The 23,592-nt window shown below is 42.3% G+C and overlaps 1 long non-coding RNA gene across 2 annotated transcripts in view; it reads right to left on the reverse strand.

Annotated features, from left to right (window-relative positions):
- Positions 1–11,662: 11,662 nt before the first annotated feature.
- Positions 11,663–23,592, reverse strand: part of LOC308193071 — a 36,956-nt gene continuing 25,026 nt past the window's right edge. The window contains exons 5-6 of one of the 2 annotated variants that reach the window (XR_013949356.1): positions 21,095–21,238; positions 11,663–13,407 (exon numbers count right to left, since the gene is read on the reverse strand). This is a non-coding gene — a long non-coding RNA (uncharacterized lncRNA). Of the gene's footprint in view, positions 13,408–18,728; positions 19,361–21,094; positions 21,239–23,592 lie in introns of those variants that run through there. The other variant, XR_013949357.1, reaches the window with a different exon arrangement.

Genomic DNA, 23,592 nt, shown 5'->3' on the forward strand with positions numbered 1-23,592 from the left:
CTAAAAACCCTTCAGTCTGACTGGCAGAAATGCTGAACACTTAAAGCTGCAATTGTAGTCCATGGGAAACAAGCTTTCACCCTAATCTCTTTTTGCCTCACATCCTCATGTGTAAAATTGCTTCTCACTTTTAAGAGTTACTGTCACAGAGTGTTTCGAGATGCCTGTGAAGCAACTTCTTTTCCAGCTGTAACCCCCAGGAAGGCTCATGAAGAAAAGAATTGTGCGTGGTAAATAAGACAGGGGACTGCACACCGAGCAACACCAAGACAGCAATGTGTGGCACAGCTTCTTCCAACGTGGGCACCATCCATCCTCTGCAAGCACCAAGGCAGGGAGAGTGCACAGGGCTGTATGAGATCAGGGAGTGGTGGACTGCCACAAAATGTCACCTTTGAAAGGGATGAATAGAAGCTGTGTAGATTATATTAATTAGGGCATTTCCTAATATGAGTGGTTGACTTTGTAGCCTTAAAAATGTATTTTAATAGAAGGTGCTTGAATACAATAAACACAATTAGGAGTAAGTGAAAATCCTTCCCTTAACAGGCTATTATAGCACACTATCTCTTCTGAAGAAGTAATTTTTGAAAAATAAATGGGTGTGGGGCAAATTGGAGGTCATCTCAAGACATTCTACCTTATCTCCTCATAGGGCCTTTTCCCAATATGGAAGTACTTCCCATTTTTCTCTTTTTGACAAACTAAACCAAAAAGTTAGGACAAGCCACCTTACAAAGCCAATTATTACAAGGTTTTTAGGCTACAGTCATTTGGATACCTTTCAGATACACAGCCAAACTTGTGCATGCTTATCCAAGCCAAACCTCTTATGATGTTTGCTCCCTGCTATTAATCTGGTATCCTATTAGCAGGATTTCTGGTGATTTTTTGGGATGCTGGTGCTGTATTTTCGTTGGGTATGGGTTATGTGCTCTGTAGGACCCAGGGATTAAAAAGTTGACTGGGGAGCCAAGCATGTAATTCATTATCAACGTTTATCTCCTCTAATTCAACAGGGCTTATTTATGCTGTTGATAGTTGATCTCGATTTGTATAAAATGACTTACAGAATAGGAAAACCCCTCTCAAGAATGGGAGGATACTTCCGCCTCTGAAGCCAAGAACTTGTTCAATGAAAAACAAACAAAAAACTAACCAACCAACCAACCAACCACAAAAAAAAATAAATAATAATTACAAAGCCTACTTGGATTTGAGGGATTCCAAAGGTTGCATTGTTATCTGAAGTGTTATGATACACGGCAAACATAAACAAGGGTATTTCCATTGACTCCAGCTGAGTGAAAAAGAAAAGAAAGGAACAATGAGTCATTCTGCCTGGGTGCACTTTAGTGAATATAGTTAATATTAATGAATATAGTTAACTAGTACCCAGAGCTCCAGACAGGTTTGAGATGCATATACCCTTATGCATCAAGATGCATATATACTAACACCACAGCTGGGAAATGACTCAGTACTATTTTCCTCACTTTATGGATGAGGAGCTTAGACACAGAATAAGAGCAGGCAGGGCACAGGACAGAGTCCCCAGATGGGCTACCACTATCTGTGGTGTATTTCCCAGCTTTCTGGTTGCACCACAGTGCCAAGGCCAGAAAGTGGCTCCATGGGATAGGTGTTTCCCTTCTGCCTTCCCCACTCTCCCGCCTCCTGCTACTCTTGTTTTAGCATGTGCAGGAGTGAGGGACTGGTGACAATATATCCTAGGTTTGATATGTTTATTGCCTCTCCAACTCACACCTCATAATCCCTCAGGCAAACTGCTTGAATCTAAACTCTCGCACACTGAGATTTGTCTGGCACCCAAGTGAGGTAGGGTCAGCATGCCACATCAAAACAGCTGGTGCTGAAGAAAGGAGAGTGGGTGGTTAGGAGTAATATGTGAACAGTTTTGTATAAAAGGCATTTCCTTCTTTTGCTCTTCAATATGTGTGTGGGGAGAGAGGGCCACATGTTAAATGATGGCCATTTTCTAGAAGCTTATTCTGTAATGCTCCACAGTGAAAAACAGTAGTGCAATACCCAGGGCTAAATGCTGAGCATGGCCAGAAGAAGGTAGTGAGGACTGGGAGCCACCCCTTGCCCCATGGTGGCTGCCATCAGGTAAAGGTCTGCTCAACATTTGAAGGGGCAGGAGCTGGGGAAAGTCATTAAGAACCTCATTCACGTTGCTACCTTCCTGGAGGTTGCGGGTTATTTTGTTTTGTTTCATCAACTGTGAGACACCAAAAAAATTAACATTTCAAACGTGTGTGTTGGCATGCACGATTATGTCCATAATTCATGAGGGCTTTTAAAGCATTCAAGAGGCACCAACAGTGCTGAAGTCACGGGACAAATCCCTAATCACTCTGAGTTTATCCTCTTATTCTCGTATCCAATCTGCTCAGTGTTAAAGCACCCAAGACGTGGCAACAGAAGAGAGAACCCAAGGTCACAGTGCCATGCAGTCTGGTCTTTATCATTCTCTGATAGACCTTTAAGATGAAAACTCCAAGGGTAATAAAACCCAGCAAAACTTCAATGACTAATGCCAGCTTCCAGAATTCTGTTAAAAATTCAGTAGATTTGTCAGCTCTATGGACAAAGTTTTGCCCAGGTTCCTGTGTGAGTGGAGCCCCATGGACCCCCTCAGGCATAGCATTCGGGCTCTAGGTGTGCTGAAATGCACTGGCTTAGCAGTGCCAAAGGACTCTAATCTCAGTCATATGGCACAAACCTAACACATCAGTTCCTCTGAGTTATTTTTGGAAGGGAAATGCCCATATAAAAAACCTGTGCTAGATGAAAGCTAATTTAATCAAGTGCATTTATATAATTACTTTCATATGAACAACAATTGCTGAGATGATTTATAGAGATGGGGATAAATTAATACTGTAAGATGACATAACACCAGCTCTCAGAAATTTGCAGTCAAGGGGGGAAATATGCCAGATGTTCTGCCGTACTTAAAGCTAATGGGATGCCACATTAATCACTCTTTAAGGCACCCTTTCATGCTTACATATTGGAAACTGTTATCTTCCCTTTCAAGTTGCACTTCCCTGATTTCATCATGTTAAGTCTCAATTTGTGGTCATAGCATCGGCGTCGTGCCTTTATGCATGTCAACTGCCCGTGACCAGTCTGAGATTTTTATGTTCTATGGGACCAGGAGGTTTCCTTGGAGATTTATTGCTAACTCCTGCCAGAAGTACGGAACATGCTCTGACTCCTAAAATGGCACAGTCCAAAGCTCTGCCAGGTATAGAAATTAACTACTAAGAGTAGTGTGCTTAATTATAACCATTACACTCTCTAATCACCTGAAATGGTTATAGCTGGTGCCCGGGGAGGTGCTGAGGTAGTCCAACTAGGAGCTCCCAGTATCAGCATAATTGCTCTTTGTATCAAAATAGATAGACTTGCCATACCGACCCAGGAAAGAGAAACAAACTGGGTATGATAACAGTAATCTTAGTCTGATCTATTCCATGCCTTGCCCCATACTATATCATTAGTCCTGCCAAAACAAGGAACAGAGACTGAAACAGAGTCAGCAGACAAAGTATTTGGACCACCAGTTTGAAGACACCAAAGTATTATACATGCTAAGTAGCAGCCAACCCTATTATTCCTTATCTTTTGAGAAGCAGCATTCATGAGAGATGTTAATCAGGAGCTGTCAGTCCTCAAAAATGACTCCTGGTTCTGCAACTCTTGGGCCTAGACTAACTATTAGGTTAAGTCATCTGAAAGTCCACCAATAGATTTTCTAGGACATTTTCCTGATTTTTTTTTTCTCTGTCTTTCAAACATTGATCAAGCCAAAACTTTCAGGGAAAATGAAAACAGGAGCTAAGATCCAAATGCCAAAGGAGGCAAAGACAGATAGCCAGAGTAAAGGACTGCATGTGGGAGGCTCTTAGGATTGGAAAGGTAGGCAGTTGATATCTATCTGGTAGAGAATAATCCAAGAAAGTCCTGAGGACTGCTGAAGAATTTAACTCTGCAGACCAAGCTGGCAAAAAAACGTGGCTGTAAATCTAATGCTTGCTAAGCTGTATCTATTGAAGTGATGCCATAGTGTGCACAGTGATTGAATTTTAGCACATTAGTATTACAGTCTAGGTTATCTCCCACACTGACCAATTATTTTTATAAGTTTTAGAAGCTTGGCAAATTTTTCTGGAAGGGGAAGGAGCTGTCCTAAGGAGATTTAAAAACTCAAAAGCATTTCCTAGGTCTTTCCATTACCACTCGAAGAATCAGCTATGCATCCTGACAGCAATTAGATTAAACCTAGCAGAAAAAGCAATTGAAAAACTAAATTGAAATCTTCACATAGCTGTATCCAGTGCGCAGAGTGCATGAGCAGAGTAGCCTGTACCAGCTAACCCAGTCAAAAGAGAGAGATAACAGGATGCTCTTGCCAGCTATTTTATGTGAGGGATTTTGAGAGCCTGATTGTTGTAATGAATAAGGGCACAGTACCCCTCTGAACGCTTGCGCTAGTCACGACACTGGCCCACTTGTAGGGAAACGTCATCTGGCAAGGATATTAGCAAGCATCCTCTGCTGCTTCCGATGCTTGCCAGAAATAGTTGTTTGTCAATCGTGGAGAAAAAAGGAATGAAGTGTGTGATGGGGAAGGGAACAAAATGGTACTAGGAGCCCAGGAGTGCAGGAAGATGTTAAAGCAAAGGCAGAACATCTGGGCAAAGATCTGTCCCCTGCTGAAGTCAGTGGCAAAGTGCTTAACTGGCTCTTAGAAGACCAGAATTTCAGCCCTGAAGAAGGAGAGTTTTCAGGAGCAGTATGAAAAGCAAATCTTTGTGGAAGAAGTCACTGGACTGTCTGAAGATCTTTGATAGTTGCAGCTGAGGATCTTTTATCCCACATATGTTTGTAGAAATAGACTGAACATGAGCAAAGACTTGCATTGTTTGAAGCGCTCTATCTGGGTGTGGGGATCCATAGAAAGAGTAGCTACAGCCATCAAAACTCTACAGGATGGACATGTCTCTTAATGGCACATAAAAGTAAGCTGTGGTTAACTCTGCCAGACGTCTCCTTCTTTCCCTCAACACTGTTACCTAGGCAGATTCAAGAGCAATAATTGAGGAAGAAGAAACTTTGTCCCAAAGGGTGGAGCCACAGAGATGAAAATGCCTTCGGAAGGTCTTAACTGGAAGAACAAGCGAGGTTTTGCTTGCACTATATACTGATAAATTAGCAATAGGCAGATGAAAGTCAGACTTCTGAAAGTACCGTAGGAGCAAGATTAATATCAGAGGAGCAGATGTGTAAATGAGAGCAGAATTTGGTGTAAGAGCCTGAAAACACCTCAGTCAAACAGAATCTACTCTAGAGATTACAAGACATGTTGTACCTGAAGCACACATTGTCTCCAGCCTTCTGGTGAAATAGTACTGGAAGGACCAACACCAAACCCTCACGTGTGCCAGGGGCATGAAGCTTCCTTGGGTGTGCGCCCAACAGTTATATCCCTGTCCAACAACAAAAGTGCAATGTAGAAACCAAGTGGGGGATGCAGCCTCTCAGAAATACAAGAAGCTGTTAATCAGGACAGGGGACACCTGGTTTCCATGCAGTGCGCTCCCCATGCACGGCCAGCCCATGCCCCAACAAGTTGTTTTCTAGAGCCTTGGCAATGGGTTCTTTTTCTTCCTCATTTTCTTGGGGTCTGACTGGTCTTCCTGGGCCACTTCTGCAGTTCTGGCTAGGGCTTCCCAAATGCAAAGAAATGGGAAAGAGGAGCATCTTGAAGAGAGCAGACAGGTGATCTTGCAGGCAATGTGATCTTTAGGATGGTAGGGCAGTTGCTCATGGGAGCAAACAAAGGCTTTCTGTGGGAGACTAATATTGGAGATAATAAGATAGTAAGAGAATAAGATAATATTGAAGGAAGTCCTAGAAAACACAATGTAGGGAGTATTCTATTTTAAAGTTGTGAGTTAATTAATGGTTTAGAGAATTTTGAAAATCTTGCTCATTATTTGTCATGACAAACTTTCCTTTTGCTTTGGAAATAGACTTTCCTCTTGGTTACAGCAGTATAAATCAGGAACAAATCTGTTAAAAGCATAACATTATACCAGCACAGAAAGTAAATCAGACCTTCAGACATCGACAGCCTGCTGTGCTTCTCTCAGGTTAGTCAATGATTACTCAGGTCTTGGACTAAATTTTGTTATCAGTTTCAGAGATTTACCTCCCATGTACTTCATCTGTGCAGGAAAAGTAGAAGGAATTTGGCTGGTTTAATTCCGGAAAGGCTAACTCTTCATTGCCCTGACAGTACAAAGGGCATTAAAGCTAGTAATTAATTATACTTCCATGTAATTTAAGTGGCCATGGCTTAAGTGGTAATCCATCTCAGTGTCTGTACTTTCTGGATGGAAAATAGGTCAGGCTCAAGAAATTTCCATTATTTAGAGACTGACAAAAGAATATGTTTGAGAAAGCTAGGAATAACTGCGAAAGATGAAATTACACTAGTGGCTTATGTTAAGAGTCACCTATCTGTGATCACTATCAGAATAACACCATTTAATACAAAGAATCAGAATTAGGACCTACAAGCTTTGATTATCTCTATAGACTTCTTTTGAAAGAAGAGTTGAAGTAAGTTTACAAGAATGATAAACCAACTATGAAATACATTTTTTTTTCCACTCTATATTCATGCCATGTAGTGTATTTTATTTCTGCAGTTGTTAGGACTTAACTTATATTCCTGCAGTTAAAAGGGCAAAATCCTTTGAAGAGGTTATTTTGAACTCCACTGACCACTGATTGCACAAGACATTTGTAAAACCAGTGTGTATAAATCTACCTTTCAGCACCTGAGTCTTTTCAGATGCTGTAAAAACCCTACTGCTTCTATAAAATTTATCCCAGAGGAAGTGGTGTAAAGACTGATGTGATAAAATACATCTGTCTCAGTATGTGCATTCATTAGTCTGTGCAGAAGCAGAAGCACCCCTCATGGATCACTACTGAGGACGTGTTTACGGGCTATCTCAAACATCAGTTTGGACCACTTAGTGATTTTTACAAGCAAGAACACTGCCTATAGAGGAGTGAAGTCAAATGAAAGGTGGGTAGCTTCGCTGAACATCTAATTGACTGATCAGCATTGATGAGCGAAGAGCGCAGAGGAAACAGCAAGAAAGCTTGTCTAGGAAGAAAACAATTATGGGATGACACAGGCTGGGCTGGTGGCATACAAGAGCTGTGCTGCTAGAGAGAAATGGATGAAGCAGGGAGGTACATGGCCAGTTTGTCACCTTGCTGTACACTGCTGGGCTGCTTTGTAAAGGCTTGACTCTATATTTCAAACTACACTTGGGAAAATAAGAGAAGGGAAAAATCTGCCTTAAGAAAATGGGGAGCTATGAGCCTGGGACTCAGATAACCTCTTTTTTTTTTTTTTTTTTTTTTGCCTGAGAATACCTGAGTTTTTTGCTGAGCTGAAGCAGGGACCACACACGATTTTCTGGGGAATGGCCATCAGTTAAGTACTGGCTGTGCTAGTCTAATTTGATGAGAGACAAGAGAAATCAGGTATTTCTTATCCTGAACACAGACTGGGGTGTGCTCTCGGCCTAAGGGACCAGCAGTAAGAACCTTTGGAAATGAGATCAATTATACATTCTGTGGGTTAATTTCTGCTCCTTTGCATCACAGTCTCTTCCAATTAAAACCTGAATGAAGTTGGTCCCTCTTAAATAAAAATTAGGATCCCGTGACATCTGAGCCATAAGCAAGGTCACAGTAATAGTTACTTCTCTTTCAGCTTCTCTTCATCTCTAGAGAAATACTGAGGCTGCAGAAATCCACTGCAGCTGCTCGTGGCCATTGTTCCAAGGCTTTTTGGCACTTTCCTGGATGCAACATTGGCCTTTGGAGGCCCTCTGGGATAGTTTTCGTGCTGTGCTCTGCTAGCTGATTGCAGTTTTGAGCCAACTCTATAAACTTTATTCTAAAATAAAATAGGAATACAAAAATCTTGAGAGAAGGGAAGCAAAAGGGGCTGGACTGAGAAAACCCCAGTACACTTCTCTTTGCTTTGACTTTCATCTGTTACCTGGTAAGTCTCAAAATAAAACAGGGAGGTAGAGAATAATGATCTAGCTGGTTTGACTGGTAAAAAAGGTGTGCAGAACCAGTCCTGTTCCTGACCCCACAGAGGAGGGTTACCCAAGACGTCCCTTCCCAGCTTCCCTCTAAGTGAGGTGAGCAGACACAGTTTGTCCTTCCTTTCTATTCCCCCTCTTGCTCCAGCATCTGTGGGATTGTCATTCAACATGACACTGCATGAAATAGGTGTTCCCAAAGATGATCGTTCTTTAGGAAATTACCTGCGTGCAAGGCATATCTTCATGAAGCCTCATATTCACACTTGAAACCTTGTAGTGGTTCTCTGGTCCTGCAACCCCATTCTCTGATTGTGCAGCTCCATAAGGCTGCCCTGGCCAGGGAATAGCAATCAGGATTTTGAACCAGAGATGGTTATTGGGCTGACACATCTTCCCAGATGCCTTTCCACTTATTTTTAAGGTCTTAGCTCTACGGAGGACCACAAGGAGAACTCGCCTATGAGGAATGGCTGTCCCTAAACACCATTCTCCCACTCTACTCACAAGTGCCTGCAGTGCAGTGCTGCAGCTCATTTAAAGCAGCTTGGTTCTTGCTTTGCTAAGGTAACTTTTCCTTCTGTAGTTACCCTCCACACATTTGTCAAGGACGCATTTGTTGTGAAACTTTAAAAGGTAAGTGGCTTTTCATTTCAGCCTTTTTTTTTGTTGTTTTCATTCCTTTTTTTTTTTCCTTTTTACATAGTAATCTCCAATAAAGGCACCTTTTAAAATTCTCTGTACGTTCCAATGTCATTGCAAATGATTGCTTTTTAGGCTGCAGTTTCTTTCCAAATTGGTAATGCCAGAGCAAGACTCTGACAGAAAAAAAAAAAATAGTATCTGCAAATAACTTTTCTAAACCTGCTATTATCATTATAAAAGAAACCAACAGTTGGGAAATACAGCGAGTGGTGTCTAACACACTTCACTTGTAAAACAGGAAATGCCCAGTATTTTAGAATATCGTTCCACTTACACAGCAGTCCATTAGATGAGCAATGCAGTAACTATACTGGCGAAAGCTGCCTTGACTCTTAGAGCTAGATGGAAGATTTCATTCTGACAAAGTGTTTCAGAGGAAAAAACAAGTTTCCTGAAGACATCCTTTGTAAGGCTCTGAAGGTCGGAGCAAAGAGAAGCAAAGGAAATAACTGAAAGTTTGGGGTTCCAACTTTAGCTACAAGAAGTTTCTAGGGGAGAAGTGTTATTTATGGCAGTAGCTGGTGCAAATTGCATGCAAGATGTATTTCAAATGCCAGGCTTTAAAAATGTGACACAATTTTTTTTTTTTTTCTGTACAGTGAAGCCTGAAGACTGCGCAGTCTTTTTTTCTACTATCAGCTATACGTACCCAAATACACTTGGCTATTGAATTAACTGCCTGGAGGATACACCAATGCCAATCTAGAAAAAACATAGGCATGTCTTTCTCTCATTCTCTCCCTCTCTTTTCTTGTTTAAAATAATCTCTTCTCTTCCTCCCCAGTAAAAGCAATAGAAAGTTTTCCCTGTGGTCACTTGTGGGTGGGCATAATTTAAGTGATTATGCTGCTATACGAGTCTCCTGAGGTAGGGATTAAGCCAGACGAAATGCAGGGAAGGTCAAGAAAAGAAAAATGTAGCACCTGTACCTCAAGTCAAAGTGCATGCTGACCTTCCAGTTGCCTTGTGTAACATGTCAAACACCAGCTGCACTTTTCAAGAACAAACTCTCATCTTCAGTACCATTCAGTAAAGGCCAAGAGTGGGATTTTTTCCAATTACTTTTCACCTCATTGTGCAATACAGTATTTACTCTCCTATAACTTCACAGTCAGCTGTTTTAAAATTCTGTAATTCAAGGTAAGTCAATAAATTGTTGCTGGAGAGGAAAATCATCACAAATTGGTGCTCTGTTTCAACATGTGTACATGGACTGTGGTTTTCAAGAGGAAGGGTGTGAATAATTAAAGCAAACCCACAAATTAATCAAAATTCAGGCACTAGGTTTCAGCTTTCTGTGTTAAAGTGCTCCTTTACACAGGGCTGAAGCAAGATCTCTGCACTCGAACCATCTCAAATTCTTAGAGTCCACACAAATATTTGAGTTTGTCATGACGTTTCTGGTTCCTGCCAAATTAATAAATGTGTTATTAATAAACCATTAATAAACTAGTACTGCCCCTGCATTTCAGTGTAGCTAGAAAGCCAGATCCCCCACAGCCTCACCAGACTCCACAAGTAATTATACGTGCAGCCCTAGGCTGTTCTTTTCTTCTCCCCTCCTTTGCCAAGATGGGAAGATGTTAAAGGAACACTTTTATGGCTAAAATATGGTGTTTAATCATTGAAAATTCTGTTCCCAGTATAATAGTGACTGCTGAGTGACAAACTACTTAATTTCACCAGGACTTACTCTGCAGTGTTTTCCATATTGTACAGAGACTACTTTTGGGGTTAGCGGAAAGTACCCAGATTACTACTTTTTGACTCTGTAGTATTTTATACTTACTTTATACTCATAAATGGCATTTCAAGGTGCTGAATAATGGATATTCAGGACACTGTATGAACACAATGATGTTTTCTTGATCTTGTTCATGTTGAACTGCTTACATGCAAGATGTAACAGGATTTACAGGTCTTCTGTGATTCAATTTTCTCACATCCTCAAATAAAATTAAAAAAAAAATGATCCAGATTGGATCTTACTCCTTTTTCTAGACTTTCTCTTCTTCTTACAGCATAATCCTGTTGTCCTCTCCTCCGAATTAGTACGCAATTAGCTGGATCAATACTGTCAGCCTTCTTAATCTCTACATTTCAGAGTTACTTCCATAGAGAGGTAAATATAGCTGGCTTTAAACACCAGCTATGATTTAAAACCGAAGAGGAATGCAAAAGGATCACCTTGTCATCTGACAAATTGAATTGATTCTTATCTTGCTGGCAAAGGACGCATTGTTTCTGAGAGTGCACGTCTGTATTTCAAAGCAGGTAATTCTGCTTTTTAAGGAGAGAGAGGGAGGATATGCCATTTTCACTTACGGGGCTATTGCCTGTCACTTTACAGCTGGTCTCAGGTGATCTCTGTAAGACCCTCATGCCAAAACACTTTACTCTTTTCTTGACTGTAAGCAGGTTTCACTCCTGTGTTCAGCAGAGCTGGAGACAGATCTAGTCTTTGACATCATTAATGTGTCTGTAGAAAAAAACTTTAATACCCTACAAGGCATTACTGTATGTATATTTTATAAGACGATATCCATAAACATCAGCCCATAAAACTAACTCCATAAAAACATACTTTGAAGGAGAACTATTTTCTAAGACACTAAATCAGGTGAACATGATTTTATGTGGTATGTAAAATAGATCCCTTTCTTGGAAAAGGCCTGAGCCGCGTAGCTCAGATCCAGGTTGGAATCCGAACAGTCCAAAGTGCAAGGCATTTGGTTATGGCCCAAGCCCAAATCCCTCCAAATTTCCAAGGAGCTTGAGTCATTCACTTCTCCCTTTGCCTTGGTGGTTCGGACTTCCATGGACTGACCCCTCCATGGAGCACTTGGTTCTACCTCGTGTTTCGTGCCTGTGCTCACCAGCAGCCGAGCGGTACTTCTTGCTCCATCTGAAATTTGGAAGTAACACCTGCCCTTTTCACCAGTTGCTCTTCAGCTCTGGCAAGCAGGTTGCTCACAATTTTTTTCCCCACCACAGCTTGTTGTAATCAAGTCCCATTACCATCTGCAAACTGGCTGCATAGAGGGCCTGGGCCAGGCTGCTGTTAAACACGCTAGGATTTTCTTTTTTTTGTCCAACCTGTGGAGATCACTGGGACTCGGGAACTAAAGGGTTCAAGTCCCATTCTCTGTCTGTATAACTGATCACCGCTTTCCACAATAGGAACTCCTGTTTCTCGCACCACTGCCCAGAGGTGTTCATATTTCAGTTACTTGGCACGGTAACAAAATGAAGCAGTGTTAGCTGAAATAAAACAATGCCAATCCTTGGCTGAGCATCAGGGAAAGCAAAGCTGCCTTCTAATTCTCTGGGTGATTGACAAGATGGGGTAAAATCTCTCTTCAGCTCATGTGTTACTCTGTGGAGGCTTCACCACCCTGCAAGTACCTGATGGCTGATTTTCCAAGGGTAGACAGAGTTGTCTTGGTGAAGGAACAAGGCACCACCGCATGCTTGCTAGCAGCATTTGAAATGCCCTACCTATCTCACAGATTGGGCATGCACCTCTGGTAGCCTGTGCTTGGCAGCCACTGCCATCCCAAACTGCATGTGAGGGTGAACCCAGTGAATCACTGTAACTCTGGTGCAAGGTGGTGAATGTGGCATTACAGCTGAGCCCCACAGTAGTACATGAGCATCTAAAGGACACTTCCCCTTAGTGTAGAAAGGGATTTGTTTCCTCCCCTTTCACCCACAATTTTGAGTATCCTGCTTGACTCCCAGAGCTCAGTCGATAAAGAATCTCCCCCCATATGCTCTTATGAGCCTCTTCTTATTTTCCCAACCATTTGTTCATGATCCCCTTCACTCAGCAAGGCTTTTAAAGAGGTGGGAACTAGACTTTCCCCTCTGGCATCAACAAGGGCAGAGTCCAGCAATGAGCCACTCTTGCTCTGTCAGCAGTTCACAGAGTATCAGCAATGCAATTAACCTAATGCCAGAAATGATAATATGCCCAGCCCTTGCCTGTTCCACCCGTATTTTGCTCCCAATGAAGTGTCATAGCATTCATTGCTAAGTAGTTTACTGAACTTCATTTAATCCTTGCTCTTAGCTGAGGATTCACCATATGCAGTGGTTTTCCTCTCATCTTCTTGAATCTGCAGTAAAAGTTAATTATATCAACCAGGAGAAGAGGCTGGGATAAATGGCATAATACAGCTGACATGTACACCTTCCTGATACAACTCCTCCATTGTTATCTCAGGTCAAAACTATAATTTCCTTTTTAGAGGTCCATTAGCAAGTTCTCCTTTCCCAGTGTCCTTCTGGCAGCTTTTCTTCTGGGCTATTTCTTTCCACCTCTGAAGAGGGAAACCAAGAAGAGCAGCAGTCCAGGTGTGGGTGCCCAAGGAGTCCAATCTTCCTCCTGCTCCCTCCCTCCTGTCTCTCTTTCTTCTGCCCTGAGGAGCATTTCCAGGTGTTCTCAGTGCTCTGCAGGATTCCCCAGCCAGGGAACGGAAGGTGATGTGTGAGCACTGATTGACTGCATCTTCTTCCCCAGTCCCAGATGCTATAAAAGAAGCATGGGTTCAACACCTTTTTATGAAACAAACAAACAAACAAACAAACATGTTCTGTTTTGCTTTAATCCATGAAAAACTCTAGAGGACCTAGATCAAAGAGTCCATCCAAATCCAGGGGGGTACTTCAACATAAAGTGACTCATACAAGTCGACTAAGCTACTAAGAGGAATATGTGGAGATGCCATTTAAAAGAAAAGTGAACAAGAACGTTTTACAAGTGTTTCAGAAATGTCCTTTTCAGCAGTAACTGTGAGAATTTGAAGTGACAGTGCAGGAGGGAATGAACATCTACAAAACCTAGATGGAAAACTCATCAACCCCGTTTTTTACAAGCAAAAGTTCAGACACTTTTCACTTTTTATTTGGCAGCAATGAGAATATGAGATCACCGCATAGACAAAAATAATTATCAAGCCACTGGAGAAGTTGCAAGTGAATAAACGGACCCACAGCATTGATATGGGAAATCCATACTTAATTTCCACAAGCAGTGCTTTTGTACCGAATGTAGCCAGCAAGTTTCAGCATTCCCCTAGTGCACGTGATGTTAATGGTCACCACTGGAAAGGCTTTCCCTGTGCTTCAACAGGCTGCTTTCCTGCTGACGCAAGAACAGCTCTGTGGAAGGGCAGAAGGATTCTGAGCACACAGCCCCTGTGGGGAAGGATGGATTTGCATTTCATAATTTCAAACAGAGCTGTGAATATAACTGTATTTTCAGATGAATGGTTAGACAAAAAAAAATGTACTTACTTATTTTACCTCTTGGAAAAATTAAGATCAGATAAACTTTAGAACAAAGAAGCATTTCAAAGTGGAAAGTAGGAACATTTTGACACTAGCGAAAATAAGTATGCAGACTTCATTACAAAAATCTCTCCTCCACCACTCCTCCCACCCAAAACCAAAACTAAACAACCCCTCCTCTGCCCTCCCCCCCAAAAAAAAACTACCATCATCATTTAACATGTTTTAGTATCTAGTTTCAGTAAAACTGAATCTAGCCTTTTTTTTTTTTTTTCTGAAAAGGTATGATTTTGTGGTTCTTGGTTTGTTTTTGTAGATTTTTTTTCCCTAGACTCATTTTGAATAAGCTTTATAAAATATTTGATTCTCCTAATCCCTTCTGAGAATAGATATTTTTATCCTTGGTTTTAGAGTGAGAAAGAAAAGGAGACCACAAAACCAGGGTTTAAAGCCAGTATCTCCTTCCTTTGTTCATTCCTCTAAGTAATATTTTCCTATTTCTAGCATGTGGCTCTCCCCTATAACAACATATAATTCTTAATATATACAGCAGGACAAAAATGGGCATTTCTGCTGTATATCTGGAGTCTGGAAATGACCAGAGCAGCTGTCTGCACCCTTGCTTTGCTAAAACTCTCTGACAGTTCGCTCTTGCTATATACTGAACAAAGACAGTCATCCTTGCAAACAGAGATACTTTCCAACTGCATCTGTTTGCCTAGAAGAAAAAAACTATGAATTATTCTGTGTAATCATGCTTCTGTATTACGGCTCCTGTCAGCTTATATTATATGTGAATAACAAACCAATCTCAGTCCCACAAATTTTAAAGGAGAATGAAACCCATGAAGTATATATCACGGTAGCTGAAATAACCCATCTAGCAAGGGGAAAACTGAGCTTGTTCCAGGGAAAAGGATTGTATTCTGCCTGCACAGGAGAGAAAAATTACATCATTTATAATACTGAATAAAAACAGTGCTAGCCCCAGTGCAGAGAGGAAAAACCCAGCACTTTAGAGTATATCTCAAAAGATAAGGAAGTCACTCAAAAAGTCATGTGAATTATGAGTCCCTGCTAACATTTTCCTCTAGTCAACTTTTCTTCTATTTTTCACATGTATTTGATGTTTCTGTGGTTGAGTCTTATACTATACCCTATATATCAGGACTCCTTAAAACACCCTGTGGCAAAACTTGGCACAGAAGTTTGAGACAACGCCACCTCCAGCTGTCTGCCCACCACCTCTGCTTCATGCACCACCCCAGCAGCAGCCACGTCCTCACCGCCAGGTTTCCCTGCCCTGCTGGCTGTATAACTGCATAATTATGTTGCAAGCATGATGATGAGTGCTCTAAGCCATCACAAGCTCGCTCAGCAGCTGAGAGTGGGAAATGGATCTGGCTGAAAATTTTTTCTCCCCAGGTTTGTCTTCACGTGGATCTGCTCTCCAGATGGCCACATAAGCAGTTGTGCTGGCACAAGGGAATGGACGTGCAGAATGGGGATAAGGAGCCAAGCTCTGAGACAGGGAATCTATTTTTAATTACTTCTTCAAAGCCCACAGGGTGGGTTGGTACATATGCACACTTATACCCTCATGAAGACTTTTTCTTCTCTTACATATTTCCTCCTTAGTGGAGTAAATACAATTTGTGGACAGAGGAATGTGGGTTTAAAAGCTTTTCAAGCAGCATTGTCTTGATATTAGACCATCTTTCCTTGCTTCCCGATATTTCAAGAGTTTATCATTAAAATAAAGATCTTAAAAAGTAGCCAAGAGGATGCTCTTTTCCAAATAACCACTCTTGTTTTCAAAGGAAGGGAAAAGTTGAACATAGAATAGCTTAAATGTAACTCATAATTAAGATTCAAGTGCACCAAAAATAAATGTCTTCAAAAACAGATCACCATCATTTCTGGACTCCTCGATCTCTATCCTTGAGAGAGAGTTACTAGTTTTATAATTAAACCATCTCCATCAAGTGCTAAATATGACTTGGAGGCCCAGGAATGAAGAGGTCATTCTTCAGTGACGCTTAAGACTTTCGAACATTACATCTTCACTTAGTATAAAAAAGAGAAGTGATCCAAAACCACGATGATAATCAGCAGTCAACTTCCTATGAAAGTGCTGAAAACCTGAAATCCAAGACCTCATCAAAAGACCTTTTGCTTTCCCCTCTGTTTTGCTAGTTGTCTTTTGCCCCTTCGGCTTGAAGGTACCACCTGTGCCGGTGGCATTTCAGTAGCTGTGTGGAGCAGCGGTTTGGTATGGGAGGGAGATGTGTCAGCGAGTTATGAGAAGCCTACAAGGAGCACATGCAAGACTTCATTCAGTAATTTAGTCAGGGCTTCCCACAGCAGGCCTTCTAATCGGCCCTGAGCAAGACGCATTGATGTCTTCTGACAAGGACGTGGGCTTTTGTTTCTTGGAAAAAGAAAAGGGGAGGGGGAGAGGGCACAGTCATCAGGCCTAAGCTCTTTAACTGGAATTTCTCACTTCCCTGGTTCTTTGCCAGGCTTGTTTTTGCTATCAAACAATCAAGTCTCAGTGGACAACAGAAAGGTTTTTGTTTTTCCACTGAATTTAAGTCTTCTGCGAACTCCAAATAGCTCAGCAATAATCAAGGTTATACAGGATTTTCCACCCTCAAAATGCTGGTGAAGGCTTTCTTTCAAGCTGCAATGCTGCCATTGCAATAATCAAGCTGACTGAAGGCATGTGGATGCTGTGCTATAAAGGGAGAGCTGGCACCCACACTCCATTTATGTTAAATTGATGTTTGATTTACTATTAATAGTCCTTTGAAAAGAAATGAAAACAAATCCTGCATATTGGTCTTGGTGTTGTACGTTTCTCATAGAACGTGCTCAATATTTGTACAGCACACAGAAAAGACAGAGACAAGTCTGCATCTGTATCCTCTTGTCTGCTTCAGCCAGCACAGTACGAGAGTTTTTTAACTTGATTGAAAGCAGAAGTACCTTTTCTCCCCAACCCATTAGAGAGATACAGATGCAAGCTGGTAGAGAATGTGGTCTGTACCTGCTCAAACAGCCCTGCAAATCACATCCTCTTCGGTGGCACTAAGCCGCAGAGCGTGGCTGCGGCTCCTAAAAAAAACCAGTTTGTTTTGCAGTCGTTGCTAAACTCATCCTTCAGCCCCTTGTGTGCATCTGTTCCCGGAGGCTAGAGGACGGCTGCTGCTGCAACGCTATCCAAGCACGGCTGCCAAGGGGGCTCGCCCCCCGCAGTGGACAGGGTTGGAGTTAACAGCTAAGCCTCCTGAAGCGCATTGTGCCTAATCAGTCCCTTAGGACACCCCTGAGCTGTTCCTTAGGCCTTACCAGGCAGTTTCTAAAGAACACGAAGAAAGTAGTGTGAAAGGAGGCAGTGGTTATGTTAGATAAACACAGCGAGAGAAAGTCCACTGCAGGAGGAGAGTCTGCTACTTTTTGGCGTTCTGTACCCCACTTCACATTATACGGCACTGAAGGAGCAGATATGAGTCAGTCTAAAACTGTGCCTGGTTTAAGTCCATCTCCTGAGCTGCCCAGTTCTTTGGTACTTTGGGTGTCCTTTTTGGCATCCACCTGCCCAGCCCACCAGTCCATGCTGGGACCAGTTGGTGGGGTGACTGGGCCATGCAGAGCAACAGCTAGCATGCAGCACCCACTGCACAGCATCTGGGGAAGCATGCAAGGGGAACGGAGCATCTGAAGCACTGGGGAGATGCTGCCTCTCTCAAAATACTCAGAAGGACTCTGTAAGGCAGAGGACGAAGAGCAAGGCCTGCCAGTTGCTGTTCCATGCAGAGACCTGGCCATCAGCGGGGGAGGGAACGGAGGGTGCCTGGCCCTGTGCAGGGGCTGGGCACCCCTCAGCGAGGGCAAGAAGGGCCCGCACAGTACCCCTGCAACAGGCTGGAGGGATCTGCGGTCAGATCAGCCCACAGGGTGCTTGACTGCATCCCAAGCTTGCTTGGCTAGTGGGACAGGAGGGGCCAGTCAAGACATCCCTCTGCTGTGGCTGGGCAGGGCCACTCACACCACAACACCACTGGAGGAGGAGACCACTGATTTTCCCCAGCTAGCCAAGGCAGTATAACTTCCCTGTGAACTCTTTTATTTAGCAGGAGCACGCCACAGGAAGGTGCTGCATGTTGCAAAATCTGCAGATTTTGTTGCAAAAGCAGAACACAAGCCACCTCCCTAGAAAATTACAGCAGGATATAAACAGCACCGTAAGTCACGGTGTCTACAACCATAGCAGCAAACTGAAGTGGGCCAGGGCACAGGTCCAATCACTGGCATGTGAGTGTCTGTGTTGTTTCACTGCTGGTGTGCTTATTGGCACACTTTTGGCCTGTGCCAACTGACCCAGACAATATCAAGGCATGTTTCGGGGCATAGCACAGGCCAGGGACTTTTCACAACAGGCAGTACTGATGAGGTTACTCTGCCCTAGGAGCAAGACAGCCTACCTAAGAGACTGCAAGCTGTGCAACTTGCCCTGAGGACTAGAGGAGCCCTGGTCTGGTTTATTTGCTAGTAGGGATACACTGAGGCCAGAGCTGTCTGCAAAATGTCATAATTACTGTTGTGGATATTTTCACTAAAAAGCCATAGCTATGCTAGTTAGAAGAACAAATATAATGCATTAAAGATAGGTTTGGACATTTATTAAAATCACAGAATTGTAGGGGTTGGAAGGGACCTGAAGGGATCGTTGGGTCCAACCCCCCTGCCAAAGCAGGTTTCCTAGAGTAGGTTGCCCAGGTAGCCATCCAAACGGGAAAAAAATGGTGAAAGAATAAGTCAGATACATTTGAAGCTGCATAGTATTTCTGTTTTATTCTTCATGCTAAAAATACCTGCCAGAGGCTAAATCAGGTAGTTTATAAAAACCCCGATTCTCTGACTTTACATGTTATTTTCTTGCCTGTCAGGCTCTAGAAGGTTGGCTGCTCCCAATCTAGGGCAAGCAACTTTTAACATCGTAGCTATCAGCAGTGATCAAAGCTACTTCAGACGAAAGTTCAGTTTTGCCTGTGATCCTTTCCTCTGAAGGGGTAAGTCCTCAGCAAGACACAGCACCGAAGAAGCCAACCTTGTTTGTTGTTTACAATATCTGCTCTGAGAGAAGGCTCTGCTAGCAGTGGATACGCTGCCAGGGGCAAGATGAATTCCTGAAAATATCAAAGTTATCATTAATTTCACTTCATCAAAGATCGCTGACAGACGAATTGCGGGGAAGCTCGCCCCTTCCTGAGGATCCTTCCTGTCAGGAGACTCTATTCCTCCTTCCCCCACACTGCAGGCCCCTTTCCAGTGGCAGGCCATGAGGTTGCCACAGCTTCACATGACACCTCCGTGACAGCCTCCGCTCTGTGAGCCACCGCGACACATCTCAGAAACATTGAGACTATGTGTTTCTTTCCTCTTCAGGTTGTTCCCTTTGACGAATTCCCTGTGAACATCTACAGAGTTTTAATCCCTCTTAAAAGCCCCCTTTGGTTGTGATGCTTGAAAAAAAAAAACAAACACAACCCCAAACACCACTGCTGTGAAGGTTTGGTGAGTTGAGACAAACACTTGTCACATTGCTCTGACTCCACCAGACATGAAGGCCTTCCAAGAGCCTCCCTCAGGGCACTCTCCTGAGAGTCTGATGTTTGGTTTTCAGAGAAGTACTCATAAAAAATGTCCCCCCTCTCCATTAGCAGAGAGTCTGGCAAGATGGGTTTCACTGGGCGAGAGCTACTCTTGAGGAGTTCTTTCCTTCCCCACTCCACGCCACTTCCACTCAATACAACAGTATTTGAATTCCTCAGCAGGCTGCAAACAGAAATCAACAGGAAGGGCAGACGAGGTTGATCAGCTTTGCACACAGCAGGAGGTGCTACTGCAGTCATCAAGTATTAGCCCATGGGCTTCAGCCCTGGGACAGAGGCAGCAAAGGTGGTACACCACACTTGCAAGTACACAGAAAGATCCATCTCAGCATCACCGAAAACACTCTAACAAGCAAGGCTTGGTTACACGCAGCACAAAGCCTTCAAATCAACCACTCCGTGTTTACACTTGTGCTGCCCTATGCATTCCCTCTTCCAGGGGAAACATTCCAATATTGGATAAATGATTCCTATTAAGAAAAACGGAGATTGATACTAACAGATCACAATCACCTGCAAATCATTTGGAAAAGAGCTCCTTATCGGTTTATGTAAAACCACAAAATAAATTCAACATGCTAATTATTCTCTACAATGATAAACAACTCATGTATTTGTTTGGGGTGTTCTGTGATAACAGAAGCCAATTTTCTCATTTTTACTGACAACATTGCAACCCAGGGAGGCTTTTCATTGACTTGCTTGTTCTCATTTGTCCCAAACAGCCAAATGACAATTGAAAACAATGCAACACAGCAGTGACACAATGGAGTAATTCTGAAGGCAGATTTTACAACACTGATAAAGATTGGGTGGTTTTTCTTCCACATGATGTACAAACCTCTCCGTCAACTGTCTCTAAAGGCAAGCTCTTGGGGCTTGTGTTGGATGTCACAACTGTAAGTTTAGCAAACGTGTGTGGAAATCTGATGTGTTATTTATAAAGGCCTCCTATGTAAATATTGATGAGCCAACTGTTCAGCTAATTTACTCATCATAGATATACTGTATGTGTGAGCCAGAAACATAAAAAGCTTACCAATGATGAAAGTCTCTGGATATGGAAAGACACTCTTTGAGGTCTGCAAAGTCCATAGCTGTAGTACCCTAACAGAAGCAGTACTAAAGTGTCAAGACAGCTAATCTCTGCTCAATTCTTTCTTTCCTACAAGTGTATGTCAAACCTTCCCTTCACAAAGATCATTTGTATTTTTAAAATATAAAATATAGACATATTTGAGTACTCACATTGTTTATTTTCCCCTAGAAATCATCATCTGTTGTCATCCAGGGATGCTCTTTCAAGTCTGAATGCCATTGATCCTTAGGTTCATTTTATAAGTCCACCTGCAAGTGGATCACAGTTCACATGTTTGTACCTCTGTATCCTATCTATAGAAATCAAATAGAAACAAGTCAGACTCAGGATATGCTGTGCAAAGGCCCCTTATTTTAGTCCTAGTTCTTACATCACTGACAAATGAAGGAATGGAGAAAGAAAAGAAAAAAGGGGGGGGGGGAGGGTTGTGGCCTAAGAAGGAAACTGAAGAGCTAAAACATGCATGCTTCCCAAAATGTATAATTGCAACAGGACCCCCAAAAAGGTACTTCAAAACCTGCAAGTTTTACATCTTCTCCACATGTATCTGACAGACCATTAAAATTTGCCTGTATATCTCAGAGACAGAGAAGCCTGGAAGTAGAAAGAAGTTGAAACTCTGAATCAGATCACAGGTTTTTTTTCTTTGTCCATATAAATGAACAGCCCAAAAGGACCAAAACATCTTTAATTGAAGGCAGACTGGATCTGGCTACTCCAGGTTCCTGCTGACTGAAAAGGGAGGCTGTTCAGGCTGTGCTTCACCATGGTTGGCAGCTTGATACTATTTGCAATATTATCATTAGAGTGAAGATGATGGAGTTGTATTTGCAGTCCTGAGAGGGAAAGAGTTGAGATGGAGCATAAGATAACTGAGGGAGAGGTTTTAGTTTAAAACCTAGCTCTAACCAGGGGATGGGGAGTGGGGGAAGCAGAGCTGTTAAAATTTGCTTGTTCTCCAAATCCAGTATGTTCTGCAGAGACAGCTGGATTTTGATGATGTTTTGGCAATACTCAACTATGAGTTCAATGGAAATGTGCCTTTCGTTCAAGTCATCTCACCTGGCTCCTGGCCAGTCCATCTCTTCTACTGTCGTGAAGTCAGAGACCCCAGCATCTGATGTAGCCTCCAACACAAATTTTTTTCTTTTTTGAAGCAACATCCTTTCTTCCTTTGCCTTTTTTTTTTATTATTTTCAAGTGATGCTTCAAATGATATGCTTCCTGCCCGCCCCCCCCTTTTTTTTTAATGAAAATTCAAAAGCAAGACAATTCCTCCTCTCCCTGACTGTGCCACTTACTTTACCTGTTTTTCTCACCATTGTGTTGCAGTAAGGTCAAGTGCTTTGAGGATAAAATGGGCATCTGGCCCTAGTTTCAAAATGGCTTGATGTTAGGATGTAACAAGAACTACTTGAATGCCTCAGACACCTTTTCTTTCTCTTTTCTCTCCACCTTCCCTCCCCAGCTAGCCTAATCCCTGTGATCCCTGCAATAATGTTGTTATGCCTCTTTTACCTTCCACCTGCTAGCCTATTCCTTCCACCTAGGAAGGCTCTGCTGCAAGTTACAATGTTTTATGATTGTTACCTCATTTCATAAACCTTACATCAAAGCAAATATTAACTGCCTACGCACCTCATTGGGCTTGTAACTGATGCTTCACCGGTGGCCGTTCAGTGACACCACACAACACAGCACGACGAGGCAGACCTAGCATCTACCCTGCTTTTTTTCTACATTATCTTCGTCCTTCCTCTCAACTGGTCTGGGGGTTTCAGCTGTCATGTACCGGCTTATTTTCCTTCTTCCTTTCATATGTACATAACAGAATGCTTTTTTTCCTTCTCTGTAGCCTTATGAGCTCAGACCACTGTCTGCCTTAATGCCCACAGTGCCTTTGCATTTTCCCTATGAAGCAACTAACAGCTTCCTATTAGCTTCACCTGAGATAATGAAGACTTACTCAACAAACCAGCTGTTTGGAAACGTGCAGAGGACTTCTACCCTCTAACTGTGCAGCAGTACACTGAGCAATTCCTCACTGTTATTTTAATAAGCCTCTTTAACAAAACTTCACTAAAGCTATTGTGGTAACTTTTGTCCAGAGATTCAGGAAATGCATTTCATTTCCTTTGGTGGAGACTTTGGCTTATCACAGCAAAGTCAAATCCTTTGAGTTTTCCTTGCATTAGTCCTGCTAGTGAGAGCTGAGCATTAAAACCCCAAACAAATAACAGTTTAATACATTACAGAACAGGCAAGCAGGCATTGCCAAGACATAAAAGGCAGAACGTTTGCAACTTTATTATTGAGCAAGACTATCTTTTTCTTCTTTACAACTGAATTCTGAAGATTGCTCCATAAAAATAAAATAGCCAGGTAGACCAAAGGATATCTTTCCTCTGAAATAGAAGATTAAATGTAAAGGCTGAATGGCAGATCCTTAAAACCTGGAGATGAGATTGTCAAAAGACTTAGTCGCTGTTGTGCTCTTTATTTGTTCCAGGCTTGAGAGGGGAAAAGTAACTTATCAGGTAAAGGAACACAAACTTTCCTACTGACCATATGTTTAAATATCAGCTTTGTCTCACTAATAATAAAGACCTTTATTTATTTATTTATTTATTTATTTTCTAGCTGAAAA

The sequence above is a fragment of the Anser brachyrhynchus genome (genome assembly GCF_964034855.1).
Source record: "Anser brachyrhynchus genome assembly, chromosome: 3".
NCBI lineage: Eukaryota > Metazoa > Chordata > Aves > Anseriformes > Anatidae > Anser > Anser brachyrhynchus.